The sequence below is a fragment of the Sabethes cyaneus genome, chromosome 2, assembly GCF_943734655.1.
Source record: "Sabethes cyaneus chromosome 2, idSabCyanKW18_F2, whole genome shotgun sequence".
In the NCBI taxonomy this organism is placed as follows: Eukaryota; Metazoa; Arthropoda; class Insecta; order Diptera; family Culicidae; genus Sabethes; species Sabethes cyaneus.
In genome coordinates this window covers 44,274,182-44,291,940 of record NC_071354.1, presented here as the reverse complement: position 1 = coordinate 44,291,940, position 17,759 = coordinate 44,274,182, and positions in this window count along the sequence as shown.

The window sequence follows — 17,759 nt, the reverse complement described above, 5'->3', positions numbered from 1 at the left end:
TGAGAACTTTTCCCCAGAAAACATATCTTTTTAATGTATGTTCTACCTTTCATTCAAATCTCGTTGCACCGTGTTATTCTGAACATTTTCAATACTATCATGAATCTCTTGCACACTGTCAACAAAATATCTTGCTCTTCCCAACTACCACTTGCAACCACATAGGCTTCATCTCGCTGCTCTTTAAGACTTCTTAGTTCAACTGTATACCATCTATTATGGAAGGCACATTTAATAGTTTTTATCACAACTAGCTGGTTTACACAATGTTCCAGTATTGTTCCAAGCACTTCCAGCAAATATTCTTACAAGGGAGGGGGTAAACCAAAGCAAGCGATGCCTACTCTCACGTGAGAAAGTATGAGACGCATAGCATTCAAATCTTACACCGCTCATGCAAGCGTAAAAGAAACAACCGTCCTTGCTGATATGTAAACATTCTGCTACCTACACACTCGCGAACACACAGCCCCATATCGTACTCCTGCATAGCTTACTCGCGAGCCAAATAACTCGTGCGCAACCAGCTACCTACCCGTGAGGGCTAGTGGCGTACTGAGATACAGATTTTACATTATTTTTTGTTTTCTTCTTCATCTTTGATCTCGATTCTACTCACGGGCGGGAGTGTGAGCCCTCGCGAGTAATCGTTATCAGCAGCTCGGGATGCAATGACGAACGAGAGCGACGACCTTTGCTGCTAGCTAATTACACACTCGCAATAACTCGTCCAATTGCATGAATAAATAACAGTCGAGAGTCCGAAAGGAATGCTTATGCCGGCGTGTTCATTAGAACGAGTACGCATGTGTGAGAAAATTAGACCACATGAATGAACTCAAGTAAATGGAAATAGATGTAAAATTTACTTTAGGGCTAGGGCTAGGGCTAGGGCTAGGGCTAGGGCTAGGGCTAGGGCTAGGGCTAGGGCTAGGGCTAGGGCTAGGGCTAGGGCTAGGGCTAGGGCTAGGGCTAGGGCTAGGGCTAGGGCTAGGGCTAGGGCTAGGGCTAGGGCTAGGGCTAGGGCTAGGGCTAGGGCTAGGGCTAGGGCTAGGGCTAGGGCTAGGGCTAGGGCTAGGGCTAGGGCTAGGGCTAGGGCTAGGGCTAGGGCTAGGGCTAGGGCTAGGGCTAGGGCTAGGGCTAGGGCTAGGGCTAGGGCTAGGGCTAGGGCTAGGGCTAGGGCTAGGGCTAGGGCTAGGGCTAGGGCTAGGGCTAGGGCTAGGGCTAGGGCTAGGGCTAGGGCTAGGGCTAGGGCTAGGGCTAGGGCTAGGGCTAGGGCTAGGGCTAGGGCTAGGGCTAGGGCTAGGGCTAGGGCTAGGGCTAGGGCTAGGGCTAGGGCTAGGGCTAGGGCTAGGGCTAGGGCTAGGGCTAGGGCTAGGGCTAGGGCTAGGGCTAGGGCTAGGGCTAGGGCTAGGGCTAGGGCTAGGGCTAGGGCTAGGGCTAGGGCTAGGGCTAGGGCTAGGGCTAGGGCTAGGGCTAGGGCTAGGGCTAGGGCTAGGGCTAGGGCTAGGGCTAGGGCTAGGGCTAGGGCTAGGGCTAGGGCTAGGGCTAGGGCTAGGGCTAGGGCTAGGGCTAGGGCTAGGGCTAGGGCTAGGGCTAGCGCTAGCGCTAGGGCTAGGGCTAGGGCTAGGGCTAGGACTAGGGCTAGGGAATGAAATATTTTGAAATTTTGACTCAATTTGAGTTTTGGTAAAATTAAGCACTTTTCACCATACGCTAAATGCTTGAGTGTCCGGAAACTTGTCTCAAGCTATCGTGATCTTTAAATTGCGAGCTCTCGAGAACAAGCCGATTATGTTTTTGTACTTTCTTCTATGACGGAGGGTTAGCGAAATACTTTCTCTTGGGGCTAACGTTGCGCGCAATTCAGCTTCGTTGCTAAGGAATGACTTGAAAGAGTCGCAGTGAGAAATTGCGGAATTTATAAAAGTTGAACACGAAGAATGCTGGACAGATAAAAATTACTACAACTTATTTATTTTATTAGATTCTTTTTTAAGTTTCACTGAATTACGTTAGGAGTGTACAGATTTAGTTTCTTTGTTTCCACCGGAACAAACAGGTCGTGAATCAATTCCACACGCTCACAATAAAAGTTTTGGAAAATCCCCTCGGGTGGATTCGACTGATTTGTTGAAATATCCCAAATCCACGGTGGTTGATATTCTGAAATGGCTTGGAGAATATTTGACTGTCGATTGGAAGTCCGGATGTACCAGAAAGTAGTAGATCCTTCAAATCATTTGAAAGCGGTGGCTCTTTTCAAATGAAAACTGAAGTTGCTGTTGAGAAACGCAGCAAAAATGGCAGGAGTTTTGAACCCTATGTCAAAAAAGCAAAGAATAAAGATGGTTTGAGATGTTTCAAAGCATCACTCAAAGCGCAGCAAAATCTGGAGACAGAGAAACACTCAAGGTAGTTCTACGAGATTTATAATTGCTTATAAATATTGAAACGTATTGCAAACTCGTTTCAGACCAATTATTGTATACTTCATTCGATTGGTGGAGATTACACAGTAGGAGTACAGTGACAATGGCGTCACAGTGGTTTCCAAGAAGTAGTGTTCGGCCGACACCCAAAAGATTTGTAGGATGTTTGAAAGGCAAAGTAGGCATTAGTTATGTATTGTGCTGAAAAGTGTAGAACATCAACAGAAATGGTTCAAAAAGCTAAGGTATGTAATTCTGTCAAGATCTACAAAAAGAAAAAACGCAATTATAGGAAAGGATGCCCCAAACTTGGAGAGGTCAACTTTTTACGAACAATTTGTTGAAAAAGTTCTGCTCTGGCAAGCAATATGAGCCTACTATTGGACTATTGGACAACAATATATTACTTTTTTGTGAAACCATAATTAACAATACGGTCTGTAAGCCGAGCGAGAAATACTGTTCGCTTGTGAAGGGTACACTGAAGAAGCTGGATGGAATTGCAAGTGTCGAAAAAGAACTTCTAACAAAATGATAACAAGATAAATGCGAAAATGTCCATACAATCAGAGTGCTATAAGTGCTATATGGTAAAGTTGTGTAATAAATCCGAAATTGAAGATAAAATCAGAGCTAAAGTTCTTCACACATAAAATAAATATGAGTTTATCAAATTTTTAAGTAATTCTAGCATAAATCAAACACATAACTAGACCAAACTCTGAAGAATTTGAGAATAATTAATAAAAAATCAGCCGAGTAATGTTCAAAATCATCATAAACTGAATAGGTCATAATTTAAGTTGAAACAAAATAAAATTAATATAAAATTTAACTGGAGCGAAACTACGCCAAATTTGAGTTGAAATATAATTAAATTCGGACAAAAATCTACCAAAACCGGGATAAATTCGAATTAAAGATAAGATAAAACTGGACTCAGTAATAAAAATTAAAACAGAATTCAAAATAATTAATGTTTAAATGTAATAAAATTGGGAGATATTGAACAAAAAGCGAACCGAACGACGTTTAAAATCGTTATAAACAGGGTAAGAATATAAAATTGAGTCAAGATTCAAATAAAAATGAGACAAAAGAAAACTAAAAAAAAAATAGTAGCCCAAACTATTTTCCTTTTGGAACAGCTCCGATCGTGCTTTGTTTTGCAGTAAATAAGTACAAAAACAGCGCAAGCTGGCTGTGAAGAATGCTAGAGTGAAATCTCAACAATCAAGATAATCTAGCCAGTATACTCATAAAGGGAACCATTTTTCATTACTCCAATCGATTGCCGGTGTGTAGCGAATGCGCCAGTTTCTCGTTACGGGCTGGCAAAAACAGCCAGCAGCACCGGTCCCAGGAGGAACGTGACTGACAAGGAAGCAGGGCCACGGTAGGAACGGGCCGCGGCCGGGCGGTACTACAGACGCAGCAACACTTATACTTTTCGGTCGGAACAAGCGCAATTTCGAAAATTCCACATTTCAGTGTAAACGAGGCTAACGAAAAGCGCGTAATCAGATTTTTACGGTCCATCATGATGGCTTTTCGCCATCGGCCGGTCAGGCTTTTCCGCTGGCGGTGCCTTTCGACAACCGGAGTACCCGGTACCCAGATCTTTAACGATTACAATGGGTCGATTAACGTTCAATCAGATAGGTTTTTTTTCGCTTTCGGCACGTGCTTTAATTGTTGCTAAAATAAAGTTTGTGTGACGGACTGTCGCGAACAAGTCGGAAATTTCGGCGCAGTTTTAATGTGGGGTTTGATGGCCGCCAAACGGGCAATTTCGGATCCCGGTCTCATTTCGAAGTTTGAAGTTTGAATGTTATAACAACTTAGTTCAACCATTGTATCCTCATTCACCGAAAGGTTGAAACGTCGCAGGTTGGTGTGTCGTCACGATTCGGCTGCTATTAATTTGGAGGAAACGAAGTTGAGCAACTTAGACGAAAAAATTCGTAGATCTCTCAGCTCCGGTTTTTTTTAGATTCGATCGGCGTGCTTTGAATTTATATTGTATTGATTTGATGGTTCATTTAGATCTTGGCTATGCATGTGTCTGGTGGTGATTTGATTTGGGGACTGTTTGAGGTCGAGAAGGCACAGAGTTCGTCACTGTATGTATGCAGGGATGATACATAGAGACAGCAATCATCATGATTTCAAAAAACCGATGTGGCGGTGACTGGATCTTTTCTAGTTTTTTTAATTTTTTCGTTTACTGTCAGGTTTGATGGTAGATAACACGCAGATTTGTGCGTCGTCGTCTTTAAACATACGCAAGAGCATTTCACAAAAAACAATGATGAAGACTTTCTGACAGGATGGGTCTCTAATCAATGCTATATAGTCTCTGTTGGAAATTATCACCACTTTCAAAAGTGACGGGGGCATCGGCACAATCAAATGAAAACACAATCACTGCTTCTGGTTAACTGCTTACCTAATAGAAAACCGCAATCTGTATCAACGCAGAACCTACAACTTGGACCAATTAAATTTGGCCGTCTGTCGCATCAGACACAAAAGTGGACCGGACGGCAGAAACGTTTAGCTCTCAGTGATACGCATTTCCTGAGCCTTTATGCTACATAATCGGACCGGAGGTTCGTCCGTCCCAGTTGCTCGCACCTTTTCCCTTCGTCACCGGCCTCGCCAGTGGCAGGCAGTCTTCATCTCTTGCCATTCCCACAATCGAAGAAGCTGTGCTTTGTCGCTGTTTTGATTGTTGCTGTCGCCATCGTCGACGATTTATTTCAAAAGTATAGCGCCCGGCGTGAAACATTTACCTCTCTAACAGCTCCTCCTTCGGCTGACAGCAGCCGGCCGAGCTAATTCGTTCGTTATAAATTTCGTTCGGTTTGTTCCTTCCGCAGTGAAACCTCGAAAAATCTCATCCCAACTGGAAGTCATGCTGTTAAATTTTCAAAATTATCTACATCAAAGACCGACCTGAGTGAAAGATTGTACGTATATCAGTCAAACCAGCAACGAAAAACTCACTTTCACTGCAACACGAATATTATCGGACATTCTAACTGACAAGTTATGGTGCGTAGTCCCAATCAAACGGATATCCTAGTGTAGTTTTCTTTTATTTTTTTTTTTGCTCTCTCAATTCGACATGGGCTGTAACTTTCTGAAGCACCAAAAATTGGTGTTAATTAATAATTAATAGCGATCAGGTCTCGCATTTCCACGCAGAATCTGCTGCTTACTTTCAGGCACGACACGACACGATACGACAGGAAGTTGTTACAATGTGATTCGACAAGAAGGCGTACTCTGCACTTCCTGCTAAAGTGCGTGTAAAATTTCTCACCGTTTGCGTCGTTGTTCGGGTTCGTCGCTTGCCGACAAAAGTGGACTGTCAACGAAAAGGACAAGCGATTGTGGTGCTGTCAAAAGAGTGCACGAAAAAGTGCTGTGTAGTGCAGTGGAAATTAATTCTTCTTTTGATTAAGAAAGAAGAGAGATGCAAGTGAGTCAAATTTAAGAAAAATTTAGGTCAATGATCAGTTATGAATATAACCTTAAAATGAATTGATTTGTTTAGTCACAGCATTTAGAAAACTCGCAAGTAAGAAGTTGCCGGTACCCTCGGAGTCTACCGCAAAACTACTTGTTTCATGTGCTGTCACGAAGTGAAGAAAAGCCGCAAATTTTTCGCCATCTAATATTTCGATGAGTCACGTTTTCTTCCACGGCCCTGGTAGCGATCATCTACCGAAAATATCAAACAAAGTCCACTCGTAGCTGACCTATTGTGGTGAACGTTGAGCGATCGGTGCGAAAACGTAATGCATAAATTAAAAACTCAGTTCCATTCCATTATCGGTGTGGGAACCCGGCTTGGGCCTACCGATAGTCGTGAGTGCAGGTAGGCAACAGCAACGACAGCAACTACCAGGCACTTGTCATACTTATTTGAACCCTTTCGTGTACAACTTTACCTCAATTATATTGAGCGGTTTTTTCAATCGCTTTCGTATTCTGCAAAACAATATTAGCAGTGCTTGTGGTCTTGCAAAATTAGAAATGTCTGAAACGATGGTCTTAAAAGAGTTAACTCGATTTCTCAATAACATCGGTACAGATAGTGATTTTTTTGTCGATTGAGCTGCGATCAGCCGATATTGAAAGTAAATTTACATACGGTTCTGATTTGGAACAGCGTTGCCCGACTTTACTGCAGAAAAATCCATAGTTTTATTATCGAAGAAAGTGTTACACTTTCGTTTCCACAACAATTAATTGCCAAGTTCAATCAAATTTTAGTTTGAATAAAAATTTAACCGGCATTTGTGCTTCGTTTGCAGGTTTGCAACTAAGTACTGTTTGTTTGCTTTCCTAAAAAGTCTCGACTTTCGTTATTGATCATTCGTTTTTCATCTATGTTTATCCTCCTTTTATCTTACATATTCCAGTATGGTTTTTCGGTTCGGTTGTGGTTCTTCTTTTTAACATCTGCTTTTCTTGCGTCATTACATAGTTACCTTGTTCCTTTCTCGTGATTTGTTATTTATTTTTATCGTCTTTGGTTGCGTTTTCAGTTTGCCGTTTTGATATCGTTTAATCGTCTCTTCATTATCTTTTCTGCATCTATTTTTAGTCTTTTAGTCGTTTTTTACCAACACTCTCGACATCGTTCTGTTTTTCAACTTTTTTGACGTTTTTGGTGTCTTTTCCTCGTATTTCTGTCAACTTTCATCTTTTATTTTAGGCGGATTTTCGCCTATTTGCCATCACTTTTTTGTCAACTTTTCACTTTCGTTTATTTGCTGTTTTTCGTCGTTCTTAGGTCGTTTCCGTTATTTTTTTATAAGTTTTCTCGACGCGTAAGTCATTTATCTGTCGTACTGTTGTCGTCTTCCGTTCTTACATTTTTCGTTGCTTTTTTTCAACGGCTTTTTACCGTTGTGGTCGTCTTTTTTGTTGTTGTTTTGGCACCTTCATTTTATCTATTTTTTTCGTTTTCTTTGTCATCTTTTCATCGTTTTTTTATTTTTCGTTATGCCGTTTTTGTTGTCTTCTCATAAGCTTTTTGGCACCTTTTCTTGTCGTCCTGTTGGTTGTCAAAATAGCCAAAACTGTCACAAAAGACGATCTTTATGGCTGTTGCAGTGGCTTTTTTACTCAATGTCCTTCTGGCATATAAAAAACACGACCAATATGTTGTTTTTACTGTCTTTCTTGCCTGTCTTAATGGGGCTTTCAGCCGGTGGCTGCTTAGCCCCAATCGTCTATCCTATATTCGTCGTCTTTTTATTTATATTGTCGGCTTTCTTGTAATGTTTATGTTTGTTGGTTTTTTGGCGATTTCCTGTCGCTATTTTAGTGCCTTTTTGTCGTCTTCATCGTATTTTCATGTTACTTCCGTCGTCTGTTCGTCGTTTTGTCGTGTTTTTTATTTTTTCTTTGTCAATTTTTGTTACTGTATTGGCATCTTCTTGTCATCTCATTGTTGTCTTTCTTCGTACTCGTCGACTTTTTGTCGTCTCTCTGTTGTATTAGTCATTTTCTGTCGTGTTTATCGTTATGTTTGCTGCTGTTCAGTGATGTTAAAAACTCAAAATCTCAAAACTCATCAAAAATCAAAATCAACTGTGAATCATGTCAGCTTGATGCATAAAAAAATCACGCGTGAGTTTTTCTGTTTTCATAGCAAGAAGCACAAAATTTACGTATTTCTTCCCGCTTGATCAAATTCTGTTTTGCTTTTTTTTTCTCATCGTATTTTTGTCATCTTTACATTGTTTCTTTTCAGCGATTTGTTGTCATATTTTATCGTCGTTTTTGGCGTTTTCGGTTGATCGTTTTTTGCCGCTTTTCGGCAGATTATCATCATATTTTTGCCATCTTCAGTCTTTTTTCAATGGACTTTTAGTCTGTTAGTCATTACAAAAAAAAACAAAGCTTTGGGCTCAATCGTTTTTCTATGATTCGACCCTTCTTTATCGACAGACTTCGTGGCCGGCTGTTAGAGTACAGGATGGTAACGGGGCTAGTGCAAAAATCCTACTCACTCTATCTAGCAGCACCGCCTAGCCGAGATTCGAACATACGACGACTGGCTTGTTTGATGAGCATCGCGTCTCGAAGCTAACTGGGCGGTTAATTTGTCATTACATTGTCGTTCTGTTTTTGGCTTTTTGTCACCTCTTTTTGTCTTTTATTTGTATTCGTCGTCTTATTGCCATTTCGTTATCGTATTTTTGTTGTTTTTATCGTATTTCTGTCATATGTTTGTCTCTTTTGCGTCTGTTTTTGTTGTTATTTTTCTTAACGGCTTTAGCCGTTTTTGTTGTCTTTTTTGTTCCTGTTTTGGCGTCTTTTCGTCATCATTTTATCGTCTTTTCTTCGTTTTTTGTAATCTTTTCATGATCTTTTGTCGTCGTTTTGCCATTTTTATTGACCTTTCTTCATCGCGTTTTTGCCATTTTTTTGTTGTCTTGTTTGTTGTTATTTGTCTTTTTACTGCCTCTGTTTACTGACGTCTATTTGTCGTCTTTTTGACGCTTTTCAAACGACTTTTTGTCATTTGTGTGGTTCTCCTTGCTCTTTCTTTTCATTGTCTTTTCGTCGACATTTCATCGTATAAGTATAAGTATACTAAAAGTTTGAGGGGCTCTGTAGCCGCAAGGTTACCGAGTCTGCTTTGACAAGCGAATGGTCATGGGTTCGAATCTTAGTAGAATCAGGCCATTCGATGTCAAAGTGACTTTAGCATGGGTTTATTCTCAGGCCCCTCATCGCCCTTTCTTCATGCTGAGTTCTATATTATCCCGATATGGTCTATTGACAGTGCAAAAATGAGACCCTTATAGTAAAAATGCACTGGTTTGCTACGCCAGGGATGACTATAATTGGGGACTGTGCGCTGTCATGTGGAACGAGGTGGGTAAAGTAGAGTAAAGTATTGAAAGAAGGGTACCCAATTACACACAAGCACGCATAAAAAAAAAAAAAATTCAATAAGCATATCGCTCACTCAATAGCGACTATAGCCAAAATAAATGCAGTGCGGGTTATACAACAAACACCCGGGCGATATCACAATAGATCTAACCATAATGGTCGCAGTGATGAGTCCATACAGGGAAAAAAAATACTAAAAGTTTAAACGTGAAAACAAAATTTATTCTTGCTTTTCAATTATACGCTATTATTTTCCACGCAAAAACGAACGACAAAAACGAAAGCAAAATTTGTTGCAGATTTTCGATAATTCCATTGTTCAAATTTCCATTTCTGTTCCGTGCTAGAATCGTTAAATCCGCTCCTATACTCGTTTTTTGAGTTTTTTACGCTGTAGAGTTCACAGAAAATTGATTTTATAACAAAAAATTTACTTTTATCTTACAAATTTTTCCCCCCGATTTCAATTTCAAACTTTAAAAAATATTTGCAATGGCCTCATATCATAATTTTTTCGTCCTCATTTCATTGCATTTTCGTCGTCATTATGCCGTCGTTCGCTGCCTCTTCGTCGTCTATTTGCTGTTTTTTGGTTGTTTCAGATCATATTGTATTATCGCTGCCTTTGTGTAATTTATCAGTCATATTTTCTTCGTATTTTTGTTACCTTTTTATGGTCTCATTGTCATCTATTCATCGTATTTTCGTCGACTGTTCGTCGTTTTTTGAGCAGTTCTTTTTGGCATTTTTGCCGCTTTTTTCGGCGATTTTTAGCCAGTAGTTTAAAGTTTGTTTGGTTACTGTTTTTTGGCGTATTTTCGTCGTCTTATTTTCGTTTTATATCATCGTTTTGTTGTCATTCTATTTCTTGTCAATGCAATAAAAATGTTATCTTTTTCTGCTTTTTTGTTGTTCTTAGGTCGTCTTGCTTTCGTGTATCCTTTATCTTTTCGTCGCCTTTTTGATGCTTTTTCCATATATTTTTGTCTAATTTTTTTTATCGGTGTTTTTGCGTCTTTTCATCGTATTTTCAGAATAATTCCGACGTATTAACATCGTCTTTGGCCGTATTTTCGTTATCTTTTTATTGTATTTTCACTATCCTTCTATTACCTTTTCGTCATCGTTTCATCGCACTTTCGTTGTATTTACAGTAGCTCTTTGTTGTCTTTTCTTTGTATTTTTGACATCTTTTCATCGGCTTTTTATTGTGTTTTCTAAAGGCTTATATATTCATATTTTTTGATTATTGCTTGGAAGAAGCAAAGCAAATGCAAATAAGACAAGGATTCCAGTTACTAGGTTATAAAGCTCTACCTTATTCACTTGGCAATATTTGGCAATATTCTATCACAATGCAGAAATTTTATCACTCATTGTTGAAAGAGTTATGTTTTTCGGTGTTGCAGTCAAACTAATGATAAAAACGAACGTTTTTCTTCGACTTCCGACGTTTCGATTTATATTAAATCTTTTTCAAGGATTCTATAAAAACAATATGCATATGCAAAAACTATTTTTCGGTAAATATAACATTTAATTTTCTGTGACGATAATTTTCGGTAGGCATAAAATGTTATATTGACCGAAAAATAATTTTTGTAAATGCATTTTTTTCTTGGGCTTAAACGTCTTTTGAAAGACGATCCTTTTTTATCGACAGGCTTCGCCTTTATCGATAGGCGACCGCCCATCCGAGATTCGAACATACGACGAGTGGCTTGTTAGACCAGCGTCGTACCTCGAAGCTAACTGGGCGGTCGTAAATGCATATTGTTTTTATAGAATCCTTGAAAAAGATTTAATATAAACCGAAACGTCGGAAATGGAAGAAAAACGTTCGTTTTTATCAGCAATTTGACTGCAAAACCGAAAAACATAACGCTGGAAAGTTATGCAGTCGAAAGCTACAACAGCACTGTTAAAACATGCGAAGAAATAGTAACGAAAATATCTGAAATAAAAACGAAAACCTCTAAAACGATTTTCAGGCGAAAGCTACAAATAGAACAGGTGCGGTGATGGTAGTGTTTCGGAATGAGATTTATTAAAATATTTTCGTTTGCTAACGAGTGACTTGGAATATATTCCAGAATTGAGGGGGATGGTCTCGAATCATCATAAAAACACTTCTTGCCTTCAAAAACCTCCAAATGCAAACTTATTAATAATTTGGTACGATCCGTGGATCCCTTAGCTTGGGTAAAGAGGAATGTTATACAAACTTAATAACCGTTGATCCTCTGTTACCTAATTTTCCGCTCTTTTCGCTTTAATGTCTTGATTTGTCCTGGAGATACTATCAACAGTTTTGTTTCAGTAATTTCTTCTACCGTTCACCGTTTTCTATTGGAGAGACTACCGTTATAAAAAATTAGTTAATGTCTGACCTTATTATAAAGATCAAGTCAAGATAATAGATCATGAGGTCGGTTTATTTTAAAAGTTTTTATCACTCCACCTTTAAAATTGACGCTTTTATTCTATTAAGAAACTATTTTAATAATCATTTCGTCATATAAGTTTGCTATACTTTCAGTCAGCTTTCTTGAATCCCATTCGCCTCGTTTCCACCCGAAGACCGTTTTCTACTAATGCATAATTTAAAAAGTTGCCTTTTCGTAAATATAGAATTGTATTTTTTACACAATACTTTATTAAATTAAACGAGTAATTTTCTCATTGTAAAAATTTCTCTTCGAATGTAAACGTATGTATGCGCAGTTGAGTCGAATCGATCGAAAACAAGCGGCAAATTATCAAAATCGAATATCAAGGCGCGAAAGAAAAAACAAAATATGTATACAATAACGCGCTGGCAGGAGATCTAAAGACATTTCGGAACAGGGACCGGTATGAGCTTTATTGCTTTTATTATCGATATATGCGCTTAAGTTAAAAATCTGATTAATTCACCTAGACCTTTCCGGAGGAATTACAACCCTTATCTTTACGGTAACGTTTCTACCAAATAATGATTTTCTGGCAATACTAATTATTATCCGTTTGAAACACATATCAATAAGTTGTTATTAACTTGTAATTATTTTTATTGTTCAGCTCGTTTATTTGCACAGTCAACCGACAAGCTAACGACGCAGAACAAGTGCGATAAAAATACGGCCGAAGCCGGTTTGTGGACGGGAGAATCGCGTGAATCGTCGTTGGCACCGCGCGCCGGTCGCGGTGTTCCTTGGGCGTGCAGAATTCCAGCGCACAATTCGGGGAGGTCACCCTGCCACTTTCGGGGCCGAGATTCCGAGCCTTCCTTTTATCGACAAATTGTGGATGGCAGAAAATCCCATCATTTTAGAGCTACAGTGCCGCAGCAGCGGAGCGCAGCCCAGCGCAGCGTCCAGTGATCATGGATATCAAAGAAAGCGCTTGCGCATTCTTGGACCGTTCCTCCGCGCACCGCCAAAAACCAGCCGAAATCTGGGTCAGCGGTGAGGCGCACCTGAGATTGCGGTACTGAAAGGAAGCATCACCGCGTCTTGCTCTCGATCGCCACCGCTACTGCCATCGGGCAACAAAAGTCGCGATAATGAGAAGAAAATCTGTTTCGCTTTGGTCCCCGTAGTAACTGGCTGCGGCAATCTGTGCGGTGGAAAGAAATCCACACAGCCAGTCGCACAGGTCTCCGGAGCGACGTAGAGGGCTTAAACTTTAATCCCGGCAGCAGTAAACTTGGCTCGATGCGCAAATTCAGACGCGATAATGCGCAAAGTGCGTCCGCACGTGTGAGCCGCGGCAGAGGCAGAGATTCTGCTGGCCTCCAGGTAACAGCTGTAATCGGGGGTGATCGGATTAAGCAACCTATCTGCTGCATGTGTCGATTAAATTTTGGAGACGGTTCGAAACACTGTAATACTGTGGTAATTGTAAATGGAAGATTTTCGGCCGCGATAACTGCCGCAGAGGCGTAAAGTATTGCAACAGATTACCGTAATTATCGGTCTTAAACATTTGTTTGATATGGATTAAAATTGTTTATGCGAAAATTTCGGCAAGTAATTTAGGAACAAAAACTGACGGATTGAGCTTCGGCAGAAAGTTCGTTCGACATATTTCGTGACTGAAGACAAGATTCTTCGAGAGAAAATAAATGCGATGAAAAAAGTAATTCCATTTTATCCAAGAATTTCAACCGTGAATGTCTTTCTTCCCTTCCACCTGCTTTACGCATTTCCTACCTGATTAGGCTCTTTTCACCTCGCAGTCTGCTTACACTTCGCAGAATAATTAATTCGGTAATCTTGAGTGATTGACGTAGCCCGGATTACTTGCAAGATTTTGCGTTCAGTTCTTCCCGCGCGTAAATTAAAAATCGTCCAGATAGTCAGCCGGTGGCAACGGGCCGGTCCCGAAGCTAACTGATTAGAAAATTCGAAGCATTTCGAACGAGAGCCGGCTAATCGCACCGAGCGATCGAGAAAGCGCAGTGCGGCAGCCCTACCCGCTCAAAAGGTGTTTATCGAAATTAAGAAATAAAGGAGAAAATCACGGTCTAACCAAACGCCGTAGAAGGGGAAACTTACATCATCATCGTCGTGTATAGAACTTCGCTCATCATCAATCAAAATCAATTGATTTTTGCTCAGGTCATCGTCACAGTCGTTATTTGAATTACCGCCGCCAGCGCCACCGCTGCCGCCACTGTTTCGACTGGAATTGGCCACCGCTGGACCCTGAAGGCTATGGTTATTGTTACTGTCACTTCTGGTTCGGCTATTGTTGTTGCTATCGTTGCCAGCCATCAGCTGGCCGCCGTTGGCCACATTTAGGCCACCGCAATCCATTGTGTCCAGGCCAGTCGCCTGTTGATGCTGATGATGGACTCCGAAATGGTGCGGATCGAGATGATGATGATGATGATTCGGAGGTTTCATAATTTCCATGTTACTTTTCAGTATTTCGTTCAGCGAGTGGTGTCGCAGATCGTTTATCTGCACCGGACTAAGATTGGCCATCTCGTGATTAGCCGACTGGTTCTTCATGCTCTAGCACCAGGCGTCTCCACTGTTAATGCTCTTCTTCTGGCTTGAGCCGATGGACACTACCGTTCAATAGAGTTGTCACTCAAACTCACCAATTACTACACTGGCCGATCGTTGTTGATGAATTTAATCTGAACTCTGAATGGACACCACGCATCAATTTCTTTTTCATCGTTTGAAAATGATAAATTGATCACGACGAATTAAAACATAAATTTCGTTCAAACGTTAAAACTTGTATGGCACGTGCAGGAACTCAACGGCTTTCCACTCAAACGTCATAATCAGTAGATACTATCAGAAAACAAACGAAATCTAATCAAAATCAGCCCTTACAGATTTCCGATTCGGAAGGCAGGGCCGATGAATGAATGGCACATACAGTTCACGGGGCTTCCAGAGGAGACGAGCGGATCGCGACGATCGACCGAATGTCGGCGCACGATGCGTACGATCCGAGTATCACATGTAAACTACACTCCACTGGGCCGCTAATAATGGCCTCTAGCTATGTTTATGTTTTTATCTTGTCCACAGCTTCTCTCGCGCGCGGGTTTGTCCGCAGTCCGCACGGGTTAACAGCGGAGCAACTCCCAAAATCTCGGCTTACTCTGCGCCAGGTGCAATTTTCTCTCTCTCACCGTTTCGGAGTTGTGGAGTGTAATAAACTGCGGTCAAACTAACTGCGCGAGAGAATTGTGGAGGTCTTTCGCACGGACTTTAATCATCTGTTTTGCTCCTTTTTTCTGTGATTGAGGGGACCACTTCTCCACCGCCAGGCGGCTGCTCGGATATAACGTTCGTTTGATCGATGCTCGGTACTACTGTGACAAATTAGGCTACATGTTGATTGCGTAAACTTTGTGCGCTGCGCACAGGATCCCGGAGCGATTAAGATGGGAGACCTCCGCCTTACTGCTTCCTTCGCTGGTCCGCTTTGGTGATGGTGGTGGTGAATTCTACGGCAAGTGTGAAAGTGGGTCAATTCTGGATCCCCAACGTCGTCGATGCTCACCGCTTGCGCTGCTGCCTGGCTGGCATCAGCCATCGTTGCGGTATGCGCAACGACAGCGGGGGTTCGGCCGAATTCACAGCATAAAATGTATGTGCTATCAATCTGCGGTTGAGGGGATCAGCGCGGAAAGAGCACAATTAGAGGACACTTGATTCAAGTGCGGCGCGCGAGATCAATTCATGTCGAATAAGTGAAGCATGAAATGTATGTTAAGATAATATTAGAGACGGGATGGAATGACGATGGTTTTGGAAATGGGAATACTGTTAGTTAAAATTAATCTGTTGTCATTATGGTCTAATATTTTAATAAAATTAATGTTTTCCAGTGAAAATAGGAAAAACATGGTCTAGGTTTAAGATTTTTTGTATGGACATTGTGACTATTAGCACTATTAACATTATGTTGTGATAACATTCATCTGTTTTTTCTTTATTCCACTCTTCGTTCTTTTGCAGGATCGCTATGGAATAAGCGAATTGGCTATTACACGTGCTTGATGTGACGATGTTTTCATTCTTTTTTTTTCATACTTTTTATCACTTTTTTAACCAATCTTACTAATCTACTACCCGTACGAACCAAAAAGAAGATTTGCACAGAATCTCAGGGACTACTCGCATTGGAATCGTAAAGGGTAACGACAACAGAAATCACCACTTTTTCAGATGGCAAACAAGAAAACCGAGATTCATTGCCATATAGTTCCATATCGATGAGAAATGTTGAGCCTACATTAAACAGAAGCATTTTTGCTACGTTTTCAGCATAAAACTGAAGCCCAGATATTTGATAAAAATCGTTTTGTTAATGTAAAATTTGTGATGCATGTTGAGGCACCAGTTCTCGATCCCCAAGACTCAGTTTTCGCCATATTACATTGTCAAGAGTCATATTACATTGGTTCAGTACATAACAATGTTTAAATTATTGAACATGTTATACTAATTTTATGGCGTTCCAAATATCAATAAAACACTTTTGAACCCCTAGGATGGCGAAAACTGGTGCTCTGGCAAAAACTGGTGCCGTGACCCTATAGGAATTCTTCATAATATTCGCATAGAATGTCTTACTTATACAGCCTATAACTCTGTAAAGGAAAGGAAATAAGAATCCTCGGAATTCTGAAGGAGGAATACAGTATGTGTTAGTAAGGGAAGTTATAATTTGCTATTGGACAAGAGGCTCGATCGCTTATCAAATCAGACTTCGTAACATTCAAGCTACAGACAGGGATGGTTCAATCACTTTGCCTCAATTTTGATTCATTTGATTCATTCAGTACCGTCTCAGCCGAGCAAAATTTGACAAAGTTATGTATGGGACATTTGGAGAACTAGTTATTATCTACAATTTTGCTGAATAAAGTTTTGCTAAATCTTTTGTATTTACGGTGCTACAATGCTAGAAGCTCATTAGTAGGTAAATGAACGTTCACTTAGTATACATATTTGCCTTCGCAACGTGGTTAGGCGTGCTTTATTCTATTGTCACTGTGTTCTACTGGAGACCTGGAACACGGTCCCGCCCATTTGGAAAGTTAAATTCATATCCCGTATATTTTCTAGTATCAGATAGCTTCATGACTTGGTATACTCTTCTGACGTCCGCGTTTGGGAATCGTGATTATCGATTACGGAGTTGTAAGACCTGTGCACTGATGCTCAGGTTTCGTATTTTCAAGGTAGATCCGTAAATAGTCAAAATAGACAAAGGTCATCTATAAGTCCTCGACGTAAAAAATTAGGGTGAAACGTCTACAGTAGGGAACTTTTCTTCAATTTTTTTTTATTTTTCTTTGATGATAACTACCAACGAGCTATTCAATTCATTAGAAAGGTATATCCTTCTAGTTGTCTGGAAAAAGGTCTCAGTCGCTTTGGTTATAATTAGTTATAACCACAAAAGGAAAGTTGTCATGTTGACTAACTGATCTTCAATAGGTGAAAAGTGTGAGATAACGAATATTGCATATTGAGACATCTATTTGAATTCAATTTGAACCATATTTTTAGGTTATAAAGTATAGTTTATTTTGTGAAATTTGTGAATCACTTTTTCCAGCCAATATTTTTTTCAGTTTATTTAGAAAGTTAGCTAACATTCTTATAAAAAATGGCCCTCGGTCAAAATGCCCATATTTACAATACAAAAGACCTTTTACAAAACATTTTGTAGGTCTTTTACAGCTAATAAATAGCTTGCAAAAATTTCAATCACTCGTATTTTCTGTTCTTGTTTATTTAGGAGTTGCACAAAACCTGTATAATAACTAAATTTGTGCTTAGTTTATTACAGTTCATTCTTTTGTGCAAGCGTGATTTTTAATCCAAATCGATTTTAAGTGGATAGTAATCTAAAGAAACACTTACATTTGATGCTATTAAT